A 12,141-nucleotide genomic window follows, 5' to 3' on the forward strand; every position below is an offset into this window, starting at 1 on the left:
CTTGCTGTTGCCTGTCAGCCAGCTAGCTCAGACTGCTGCCGCCCATGCCAAGGTGGTGCAGTCTGAAGTCGGGCCTTCATGGACCAAAGCTGCTCGAGGTCGTCCTCCAAGGCCATCTGCAGTTTCCTCCACTGAAAGTCAGCAGCCTTCCACCAGCCATGCTGCCGCCACTGGGGTAGCATCTCGTAGGAGCAGTAGGTCAGACAAAGGCATGTGGACAGGCACTAAGAGAATGCAAAAGTGTGATTAGTTTATTTGTGCATGGAATATGGCATGACTTGATTTATAAATTTTGTTTGCAATGTTTACTTTATTTTTGCATTGTGGCCAAGAGGACGATGTATTGTTCAGTAACAGAGGGAAGGTAAGGAGTGTGTGACTGTTGGTGAATGGGGAATTGAGATTGTGGTTACTGGTAGCACACTTGAATTAGTTCTTCACAACAACCTGGCAGAAAGGATCTATCTAGGGTAGCACCTCCCTTCTTCTTCCTCCTCCTCCCCTTCCTCTTCCTCCTCTTCATGCTCCTACTACTCAACTGCTTGCCTGATAGCTGGTGGCAAGTGCTGCCCCTTCATGGCAGTGATGTTATGCACCAGCATGCAGCAGACCACCACAAATCTTGAGACCCTCTCACCCAAGTACTGCAGGGCTTCTTCTAAGCAGTCCATGCAACAGAATCATTGTTTCAGCATGCAAATGGTGTGCTCTATCAAATTTCTTGTAACTGCATAACTGTCATCGTATACGTATGCAGGCAGAACACGGGGGCGTGGGTTGCGAAGCAGAGTCATGAGCCATGTCATCAATGATAGCCCTTGTCCCCCCCCATAGCCACCTAGTTGCGGTGGCTGAAATGCAGCTGGTACAGCAAACTGCCGCATAATGAAGGCATCATGACTGCAGCCTTGTTACCGGGTACAGACCTGCAAGATGTGCTGCCTATGTTCACACACAACAACAGCTTGTATTTATAAGCACCTTTAAAATGGTAAAACATCCCAAGGCACTTCAAGGAATGTTATAGAATCATAAGAACATAAGAACATAAAAATAGGAACAGGAGCAGGTCATATGGCTCCTCGAGCCTGCTCCGCCATTCAATAAGATCATGGCTGATCTGATCATGGACTCAGGTTTAAGAAACTGTCTATTTCTGTCTTAAATTTATTTAATGTTCCAGCTTTCACAGCTCTCTGAGGCAATGAATTCCACAGATTTACAACCCTCTGAGAGAAGAGATTTCTCCTCATCTCTGGTATAAATCGGCAGCCCCTTATTCTAAGATCATGTCCTCTAGTTCTAGTCTCTCCCATCAGTGGAAACATCCTCTCTGCACCCACCTTGTCAAGCCCCTCATAATCTTATACGTTTCGATAAGATCACCTCTCACTCTTCTGAATCCCAACTTATTCAACCTTTCCTCATAAGTCAACCCCCTCATCCCTGGAATCAACCTAATGAACCTTCTCTGAACTGTCTCCAAAGCAAGCATATCCTTTCGTACATAAGGAAACCAAAACTGCACGCAGTATTCCAGTAGTGGCCTCATCAATACCTTATATAGCTGTAGCAAGACTTCCCTGCTTTTATACTCCATCCCCTTTGCAATAAAGGCCAAGATTCCATTGATCTTCCTGATCACTTGCTGTACCTGCATACTATCCTTTTGTGTTTCATGCACAAGTACCTCCAGGCCCCGCTGTACTGTGGCATTTTGCAATCTTTCTCCATTTAAACAATAACTTGTTCTTTGATTTTTTTCTGCCAAAGTGCATGACCTCACACTTTCCAATAGTATATTCCACCAAATGTTTGCCCACTCACTTAGCCTGTCTATGTCCTTTTGCAGATTTTTTGTGTCCTACTCACACATTGCTTTTCCTCCCATCTTTGTATCATCAGCAAACTTGGCTCTGTTACACTCAGTCCCTTCTTCCAAGTCGTTAATATAGATTGTAAATACTTGGGGTCTCAGCACTGATCCCTGCGACACCCCACTAGTTACTGGTTGCCAACCAGAGAATGAACCATTTATCCTGACTCTCTCTTCTCTGCTAGTTAGCCAATCCTCTATCCATGCTAATATATTACCCCCAACCCCGTGAACTTTTATTTTGTGCAGTAACCATTTATGTGGCACCTTGTCAAATGCCTTCTGGAAGTCCAAATACACCACATCGACTGGGTCCCCTTTATCCACCTTGTTTGTTACTTCCTCAAAGAACTCTAGCAAATTTTTCAAACGTGACTTCCCCTTCATAAATCCATGCTGATTCTGTCTGACAGAATTTTGCTTTTCCAAATGTCCTGCTACTGCTTCTTTAATAATGGACTCCAACATTTTCCCAATGTTAGGCTAACTGGTCTATAGGTTCCTGCTTTTTGTCTGCCTCCTTTTTTAAATAGGGGCATTACATTTGCAGTTTACCCATCTGCTGGGACCTCCCAAGAATCCAGGAAATTTTGGTAAATTACAACCAATGCATCCACAATCCCTGCGTATCTTATTGAGTACCACCTCCTTAGTGATTGTGATTGTGTTAAGTTCCTTCCCCTCTATAGCCCCTTGACTATCCACTGTTGTAATATTGTTCGTGTCCTCTACCGAATCATAGAATAGTACAGCACAAAAGGAGACCATTCGGCCTATCAAGTCTGTGCAGGCACTTTTGACGAGCAATCCAATTAGACCCACTCTCCCGCTCTTTCCCCATATCCTGCAAATTTTTTCTCCGTCATGTATTTATCCACTTCCCTTTTGAAGGCTACTATTGAATCTGTATTCTCCACCCTATCAGGCAGTACATTCCAAATCCTAACCACTCGTTGCGTAAAAAAGATTTGTCCCTTGTCGCCTCTGGTTCTTTTGCCAATCACCAAACAAAATTTGACACCTAGGCACATAAGGAGAAATTAGGACAGAAGACCAAAAGCTTGGTCAAAAAGCTACCATTTAACAAGCGTCTTAAAGGAGGAAAGAGAACACAGATATCTTAGAGGGTTCAGTAGAGTCGAGAACATGGAAGGATTTGAAAACAAGAATTCTCATTTTAAAATCAAAGCTGTGCTTAACCGGGAGCCAATCTAGGTCAGTGAGCACAGGGGTAATTGGTAACTGGGACTTGGTGCGAGTTAAGACATGGGCAGTTTTGGATGACCTCAAGTTTACCAAGGATAGAATGTGGGAGTAGTGCACCGGAATTGTCAAGTCTAGAGGAAACAAAGGCATGGATGAGGGTTTCAGCAGCAGATGAGCTGAGGCAAGGCCAGTCAGGCAATGTTACGGAAGTGGAAATAGGCGGTCTTAGTAGCCATTGAGGGAATGGAATTTCTTCGGTTCCGGTATATGTCAGAGTGGTATTGCAGTGCCAGCAAAGTGATGTGCGTACAGTTAAGACACTCTTGCACCATGGAGAAGCCTGCAGTCATAGCAAAACCTTGTGCTCGCTCCACCTGATTGTCTCTGGCAAAAGAGAATGACATGTAGTTAGTTCTCTTTGAAGAGAAAGCCTATTTAGGACCGAGATGAGGAGAAACGTTGGGCAATAAATTGCGGCCTCTCTGAATGCATACGATGTGCGCACGTGCTCGAAGAGACCCTGCAAGTTCTGGATTTAGGCGTAAAAAGCGCATGCACCAAACCCGGCACTTCCGATCTGTCAAAATGTCTTTCGACAGATTCAACGCATCCCCAAGAGAAGAGCCTTCGCAGGCAGAGATTTGGGCTAATTGCCCAACTCTTGCCCAGCGAATGTCCTTAAAGCTCTTATGCCTTGTAAAAGCATGTGTAAGCATGCTTTTACCAGCATAAGAGTTTAAAATGATAGTAAAATTAAATGTTTATATTTCAAAACCCTGTCCATTAAGGTAAGCTTATTTTTAACCCTACTAAAACCTTTTTAAAACATTTTCAAAAAAATAATTATTGTCCTAAAACATTTAATTTAATTCAATTTCAATTAATTTTAAATATGTGAGATGTTTTTTTTAATTTATTGTGCTCTAGTTCTGTGCTTTTGTGGTTATTCTCATTGATAGTAATGGGAGCTCGTACAAACAGAACTCACCATTATTATCAATGAGAATATTACATTGTGATTGGTGGTCCAGGCCTACGTGTTCCCAGGTTGCGCTTATGTTCGTGAAATGTATGGGCCTTTATGCTGGGCTGCGCATTTAGGCCTCAGATAGGGAATGTTTGTTCTTCCAGGACCACCAGGTACTTTCCTAAAAATAATTTTGGTCGAAACCTCCGACCGCAATTTTTGGCCCAATGTTCCTTGCTGAGGTTTGGGTAGGAGAATTGCTCTCTGAACATCCTGGGCAGATATGGGCTTCTTCACCCACTCCTGTTCTTCCTCCTTTCTCTTCTAGCAGCTTGCCCTGCTCTGTGTTACTATGCTCTTTCTCCCAACACTTGCTCTATTCCAAGGGGAACGCCTACTCGTGCACCCATGTCTGGGAACAACCGATTTGTGCAGAAGCCTTGAAGTCAGCAAATAGTCCTTCAGCACCTGCCACACCACTCGCTGTAGACTTTAGCAACTTCAAAGAACTATGGCAAGCACCATACGTTTGTAGAATTGTACCAACAGCCAAAAGAAATCAACCAGCAACTATCATGTAAATAGTTGATGATCCCTTTAAATAGTGCTGGTGGGGGATCCTTTCTACTGCCGAATGCGTGTTCAACTTTACAAGCTAAAGAGAGGGCATCAGCTGGAGCATTGAGTTCCAAAATTGCAGCGCTGACATCATGATCTGTCTGCTCTGCATACTTCCAGCGGATGTTCGCTGTGCACGTGTAAATTCCTTCACCAATATGGCATTCAGCGCGATTCACAGCAGTAGTGAGCATGCCCGCAGTGAATGCCATTTTGGTCCCCAAATGACACCCATAGCTCCCAAACAGCGTTCAACGCCCAACTTATTTCTTAGTGTGTATCATCCTCTCCTCTCATAATTTCATGTATGTCATGTGCACATGTTTGTGCAGGTATAAAAGAGAGAAAGACTTACATTTATAAAGCGTCTTTCACGACCATCGGACATCTCAAAGCGCTTTACAGCCAATGAAGTACATTTGGAGTGTAGTCACTGTTGTATAGGCGATGCTTATGTTATTTTATTTTTCAATTTAACAGATTAGCTCATTGGTCATTGCATATACTCACAAAATTGAAGTTTTTCCAATTATTGAAAATGTCCTTATTTGGAGGAAGAGACCCACTTCAAATTGTTTGCATTTGGGAATTCACACTTGTTATTGCTCGGCTATTGTTCTCGACTCCATTCTGCAGCATGCTACCCGCCACCACCTCAGTGAGACCCCAACACTGCATGATGTAGAAAAAGTCACAAGACAGCTAAAAGACAACAAGGCTACGGGAATGGATGGAATCCCTGCTGGGGCACTGAAGTACGGCGGAGAGGCACTATTGGCGCAAATACATGACCTCATCTCTCTCATCTGGAGGGAGGAGAGCATGCCGGGAGACATTAGAGATTTAGTGATCATGACCATTTTTTAAAAAGGGGACAAGTGCGACTGCGGTAACTAATGAGGAATCTCCCTGCTATCAGCCATTGGGAAAGTCGTCGCTAGAGTCCTCCTCAAACGTCTTTTCCCTGTGGCCAAGGAGCTCCTCCCGGAGTCTCAGTGCGGATTTCATCCCCTACGGGGCACAACAGACATGATTTTTGCAGCGCAACAGCTGCAGGAAAATTGCAGGGAACAGGACCAGCCCTTATACCTGGCCTTCTTTGACCTTACAAAGGCCTTTTACACTGTCAACCGCGAGGATCTATGGAGCGTCCTCCTCCGTTTCGGATGCCCCCAAAAGTACGTCACTATCCTCTGCCACCTCCACGATGACATGCAAGCAGTGATCCTTACCAACGGATCCATCACAGGCCCAATCCACATCTGGACTGGAGTCAGTCGCCCCAACCCTCTTCTCAATCTTCCTCGCTGCCATGCTCCACCTCACAGTCAACAAGCGCCCCACTGGAGTGGAATTAAACTACAGAACCAGTGGAAACCTGTTCAACCTTTGCCATCTCCAGGCCAGGTCCAAAACCACCCCAACCTTTGTCGTCAAGCTACAGTACGCGGATGACGCCTGCGTCTGCGCACATACAGAGGCTGAACTCCAGGACATAATTGACATACTTACTGAGGCGTACGAAAGCATGGGCCTTACGCTAAACATCAGTAAGACAAAGGTCCTCCACCAGCCTATCCTCGCCACACAGCACTGCCCCCCAGTCATCAAGATCCACGGCGCGGCCCTGGACAACGTAGGCCATTTCCCTAATCTCGGGAGCCTCCTATTAACAAGAGCCGGCATTGACGACAAGATCTAACACTGCCTCCAGTGCAGCAGTGCAGCCTTCAGCCATCTGAGGAAAAGAGTGTTTGAAGACCAGGCCCTCAAAACTGCCACCAAGCTCATGGTCTACAGGGATGTAGTAATACCCACCCTCCTGTATGGCTCAGAAACATGGACCATGTCCAGTAGACACCTCAAGTCACTGGAGAAATACCACCAATGATGTCTCCGCAAGATCCTATAAATCCCCTGGGAGGACAGACGCACCAACGTTAGAGTCCTCGATCAGACCAACATCCCCAGCATTGAAGCACTGACCACACTTGATCAGCTCCGCTGGGCAGGTCACATAGTTCTCATGCCAGACACGAGACTCCCAAAGCAAACACTCTACTCAGAACTCCTTCATGGCAAACGAGCCAAAAGTGGGCAGTGGAAATGTTACAAGGACATCTTCAAAGCCTCCCTTATAAAGTGCAACATCGTCATTAACACCTGGGAGTCCCTGGCCAAAGACCGCCCTAAATGGAAGTGGTGCATCCGGGAGGGCGCTGAGCACCTCGAGTCTCGTCGCAGAGAGCATGCAGAAATCAAGCGCAGACTGCGGAAAGAGCATGCGGCAAACCTGTCCCAACCACCTCTTCCCTCAATGACAATCTGTCCCACCTGTAACAGAGACTGTGGTTCTCGTATTGGACTGTACAGTCAACTGAGGACTCATGTTAAGAGTGGAAGCAAGTCTTCCTCAATTTCGAGGGACTGCCTATGATGATAATTTTAAAATGCAGACATGATTGAAAATCACAAACTATTGACCAGAAATAACTCACAGAAGTCTAAAAGGAATCTAAATAAGGCAACAGTGACCCATCAGTGCATGACACTGCGACCACTGACTGCCTGATCACTATTACATTGAAAATGTCCAGCAATGTCAGTTTGTTTAACATGTACTTTTTGATGGTGCTCATTATTTTGAGGAAGGAAAGTAATCCATATCTTGGACATTCCATTCCTTATTGAGGATGGCATTGAAAGGGAGGTGCCTGCAACCCCTAGCTGCTAATTTCTGCATACAAAAAATACACCAGGAAAGGAACCTCATTGCCATGCAGTGTGGTATTTATACTGTTTACAGGGAATGGATGACATCTGGAGACTCCTATAATTAAAATCGCTGCAGTGTTAATTTGCTGCCTGCAAAGTTTTGTGAATAGCACATGAATGTTAATTTGTGGTGGCATGCCTCCACATTAATGCATAAAATGGTGCTTTACAAAGATTACACACGGACTGTTTCCACAAACCCGTAGTTTATCAACAATGTGTATCCCCAAAAGTCTGCCAAAGGCAGAAAAGCTGCAAGTACAGTAAAGATTTGTCTACAGCAAAGGAGAAAAGGATAAGTATTTCTTCTATGCAACCAATATTATCAGAGAGATACATATAGTATATATTTCTTGACCAAAACCTGACTTATCCTTTCAATACTTCTCCAGCCTGGCCATGCCAGTTCTGTTGAGAGGGTTACACCTGAAGCATGAACCTGTCTTTCTCTTTCAGAATTCGATTGAACTGCTGTGCCTTTTCAACACTTCAATTCTCATTTCAGATTTCTAGATTGTGTGATTTTCTTTTTACCTACACATACAGGATGTGCATGTGACTATATTTTAACTAAGCAAATTATTACTAGATAATTAACAGTTCCATCATCAAATCACCTGGAAGCATCTTTGAAGTCTTCTCAACCTTTCGGAATATACCAGAGCATTTCAACTGCACAGAACATCATGAATATTTAAACAGTTTATAAATCAAGCTCTTTGGTCAACCAATTTGCATACAATGCTCATATTAAAAGGGAACTTCCTTCAGATGAGACAGATTCACTCAGTGATCGTAACCTGCATAATGTATTCAGCAATTCTGGCTGGTACTGTCAACTTGACAGAATGGAATGTCAAAAGAAAACCACTTACCATTATTTGCGGATAATAACACTTGACATCAATGGAAGGCACATCTGCAGTAGCTTGACTTCTCTTTTGTGAATTGGGTTTTCATCATAAAATATTGCCTCCCATGAAACCTACTTGAGGAAAGAGCCTGCTGTACAATTCTTCATTTGTCAGCACCTATTTTTTAGGAAACCGCAATCACTTCATTTAATTACTACTTTACTTTATTTATATGGACTGCCTGGGCAAAGTGAATATTAAGAATTGGGGAGGGAGGAGGCCATGCCCAAACAAAGTCTACCCTACTGCTTGTCCATTTACATTAATGGACAGAAAATCTAGTGTACTGTGTATGCGAAGGATATATTGGCCTTGGACGGAGTGAAGCGTAGAATTATCAGATTTACCTGGATTGAAAAAATCATAAGGATGCATTCTGTAAAATTGAATCAAATTATATTTCTAATGATTTGATTGGTTGATTTAAGTTGCCTTCTATTTTCTAAGAAATATGCATATGGACAAAATACAATTAATACATTTTAATTTTAATTGATAAATATGCATATTAGCCAATCAACTGGAAGAAAATTGCATTGAACTGGAATAAATGTGTTTACCACTCTATCAATTGCAAGCAGTTCAGAGAAATTTGCATTAAAGAAATGTGCCACTGTCGGACATACATATTTAGATGTGCTGTTTTTATTACATTACTGGTCAACTTTCCACGCTATTGCACAAAGGGAATCAAGACCAAGTGAAATCTTTAGGTCAAATAAAGAGGAAGAGAGATGAAGGGGGAAAGCAAAAATACTATCTCAGTATATAGAAATCAAGGAAGATACCTAGAAAATACCCCAGTAGATGGTTAAATACCTCAGCAGGGGACAAGAGAATTACCTCATTTGGTGGACTATGATAAACTATCTCAATGGGGCAGGGTGGGGAAGGGGCAAAGAAAGAAAACCAAAGCCCTGATTGTAATCTTCTGTATCAAATGAGAATGGGGCATGTGGTGGAGGTTAAAATCGCAGCAGCATTCTTCCCTTTGACTTCATGCCGCAAGCCATTTTAAAAGGTACGTTTTGTGTATCATGCGAGGCCCTCACATGCAAAAACTTCATTGAAACACAATATTTGGGATGTGATGATATCAGTTGATGTTAATGTACATTAACTCCGAGTCTATCTAAAATCTGCTATATTTTTTAAATTCTTTCCAGGATATGGGCATCACTAGCAAGGCCAGCATTTATTGCCCATCCCTAATTGCCCTTGAGAAGGTGGTGGTGAACCGCCTTCTTGAACCGTTGCAGTCCTTCTAGTGAAGGTACTACCACAGTGCTGTTCGGGAGGGAGTTCCAGGATTTTGACCCAGCGACGATGAAGAAACAGCGATATATTTCCAAGCCAGGGTGGTGTGTAACTTGGATGAGAAATTGCAGGTGATGGTGCTCCCATGCGACTGCTGCCCTTGTCCTTCTAGGTGGTAGAGGTCACGGGTTTAGAGGTGCTGCCGAAGAAGCCATGGTGAGTTGCTGCTATGTATCTTATACATGGTACACATTGCAGCTATGGTGCACCCGTTGTGGGGGGAGTAAATGTTGAAAGTGGTGGATGGGGTGCCAATCAAGTGGGCAGCTTTGTCCTGAAGGTGTCGAGCTTCTTGAGTGTTGTTGGAGCTGCATTCGAGAAGAAGCATTCGAGAAGAAGCCGAATACTTTGAGTTTCTTCATCAGGAGCATGCGGAAGCTAAGTACAAACAGCAGAAGGAGCGAATAACAAACCAATTACCCCACCCACCAGTCCATTCAACCACCACCTGCCCCACCTGTGACAGAATGTATAGATCCTGCATAGGACTCATTAGTCACCTTAGAACTCATATTAGTGATGAAGCATGTCATCCTCAACTCCGGGGGACTGCCTAAGACAAATTCTCATCCAGGCAAGTGGAGATTATTCCATCACACTCCTGACTTGTGCCTTGTAGATGTTGGAAAGGCTTTGAGACACAGGAGGTGAGACACTTGCCACAGAACACCCAGCCTCTGACCCACTCTTGTTGCCACAGTATTTATGTGGCTGGTCCAGTTAAGTTTCTGGTCAATAGTGACCTCCCCCCACCCCCCCACCGCCCCCCTCCCCCCCCCCCCACCAGGATGTTGATGATGTGGGATTTGGTGATGGTAATGCTGTTCAATATCAAGAGGAGGTGGTTAGACTCTCTCTTGTTGGAGATGGTCATTGCCTGGCACGTGTGTGGCGCGAATGTTACTTGCCACTTATCACTTGCCTGAGTGTTGTCCAGGTCTTGCTGCATGCGGGCATGGACTGCTTCATTTTCTGAGGAGTTGCGAATGGAACTAAACAATGCAGCGATGTCCTGGGGCTGTGATGATTGACCTCCAACAACCACAACCATCTTCCTTTCAGCTAGGTATGACTCCAGCCAGTGGAAAGTTTTCCCCCTGATTCCCATTGACTTCAAATTTACTAGGGTTCCTTGATGCCACACTCGGTCAAATGCTGCCTTGATGTCAAGGGCAGTCAGTCTCACCTCAGCTCTGGAATTCAGCTCTTTTGTCCATGTTTGGTCCAAGGCTGTATTGAGGTTTGGAACCAAGTGGTCCTGGTGGAACCCAAACTGAGCATCGGTGAGCAGGTCATTGGTGAGTAAGTGCCGCTTGATAGCACTCTCGACGACAGCTTCCATCACTTTGCTAATGATTGAGAGTAGACTAGTGGTGTGGTAACTGGCTGGATTGGATTTGTCCTGCTTTTTGTGGACAGGACATACCTGGGCAGTTTTCCACAATGGTAGAGTGAGGGATATGCCAGGGATATGCCATGAGGTTACAGATTATGGTGGACTACAATCCTGCTGCTGCTGATGGCCCACAGCACCTCATGAGTGCACAGTTTTGAGCTGCTAGATCAGTTCTGAATCTATCCCATTTAGCACGGTGTAATGCCACACAACATGATGGAGGGTGTCCTCAGTGTGACGATAGTTCTTCGTTCATGACTGATCATGCAAATCTAAAATACATCAACAGGAAAAAATGTGTGCTAATATATGTTTCGTTGCTGTAACATATATATATCGCTCCAAGGTTAGAAGTTGTTAGTTGATGTTGAGTAAACAAAAGAGTTTATAAATCAGTCAATTAAGAGACTGGAAATATTGTTTGCTCTGTTCTGTTGCTGGTGACCTTGTAAATTCCAAATGACTCTTAGGCAGTGTGGGTAATTTTCACCTTCTCTGCTTGGGCAGCAAACCCGCCCATTCTAGAACCTGCCCGAGTTTCATTTCCATCGATCTCCAACCTTTAAAGTTGATCAAAAATGAGTTCCAGGAGATAGCAATGATAACGAGATATATTACACAACATTGTATGCAGCGCTATCAGCCTCCTCCTGGTTCTAGTTCACCTCCCGCTTGAACGTTTGCGGCATATTTGCATCATTGCACAAACCAGAAACCTATTCCAAAGGTCAGTGACCCACTGGGGAAAGAAAAACCTCTTGACATCTAACCTATTCTAAGATTACAAAATTTATATGCATGTCTGCTCATTTGTCTTAACTTATCTTATTCAAACAATATGTCCACATGTGCACAATCCTATCCTTTCATCATTGTAAATAATTCAGTTCAGTCTCTCCAAAGTCTTATGTTTTGCTAGACAGGTTGCACCTCAACAGAGCCGGGGGGAGTTGCTAGTGCTGATGGGGAGGGTTTAAACTAGATTGGCAGGGGGATGGCAACCTGAGAATAGATTCAGTAGAGAGGGAAGTAAAGCTGGAATTAGAAAGCAAAAATGTAGAAAGTGAATTTG

The sequence above is a fragment of the Pristiophorus japonicus genome, chromosome 5 (genome assembly GCF_044704955.1).
Source record: "Pristiophorus japonicus isolate sPriJap1 chromosome 5, sPriJap1.hap1, whole genome shotgun sequence".
NCBI lineage: Eukaryota > Metazoa > Chordata > Chondrichthyes > Pristiophoridae > Pristiophorus > Pristiophorus japonicus.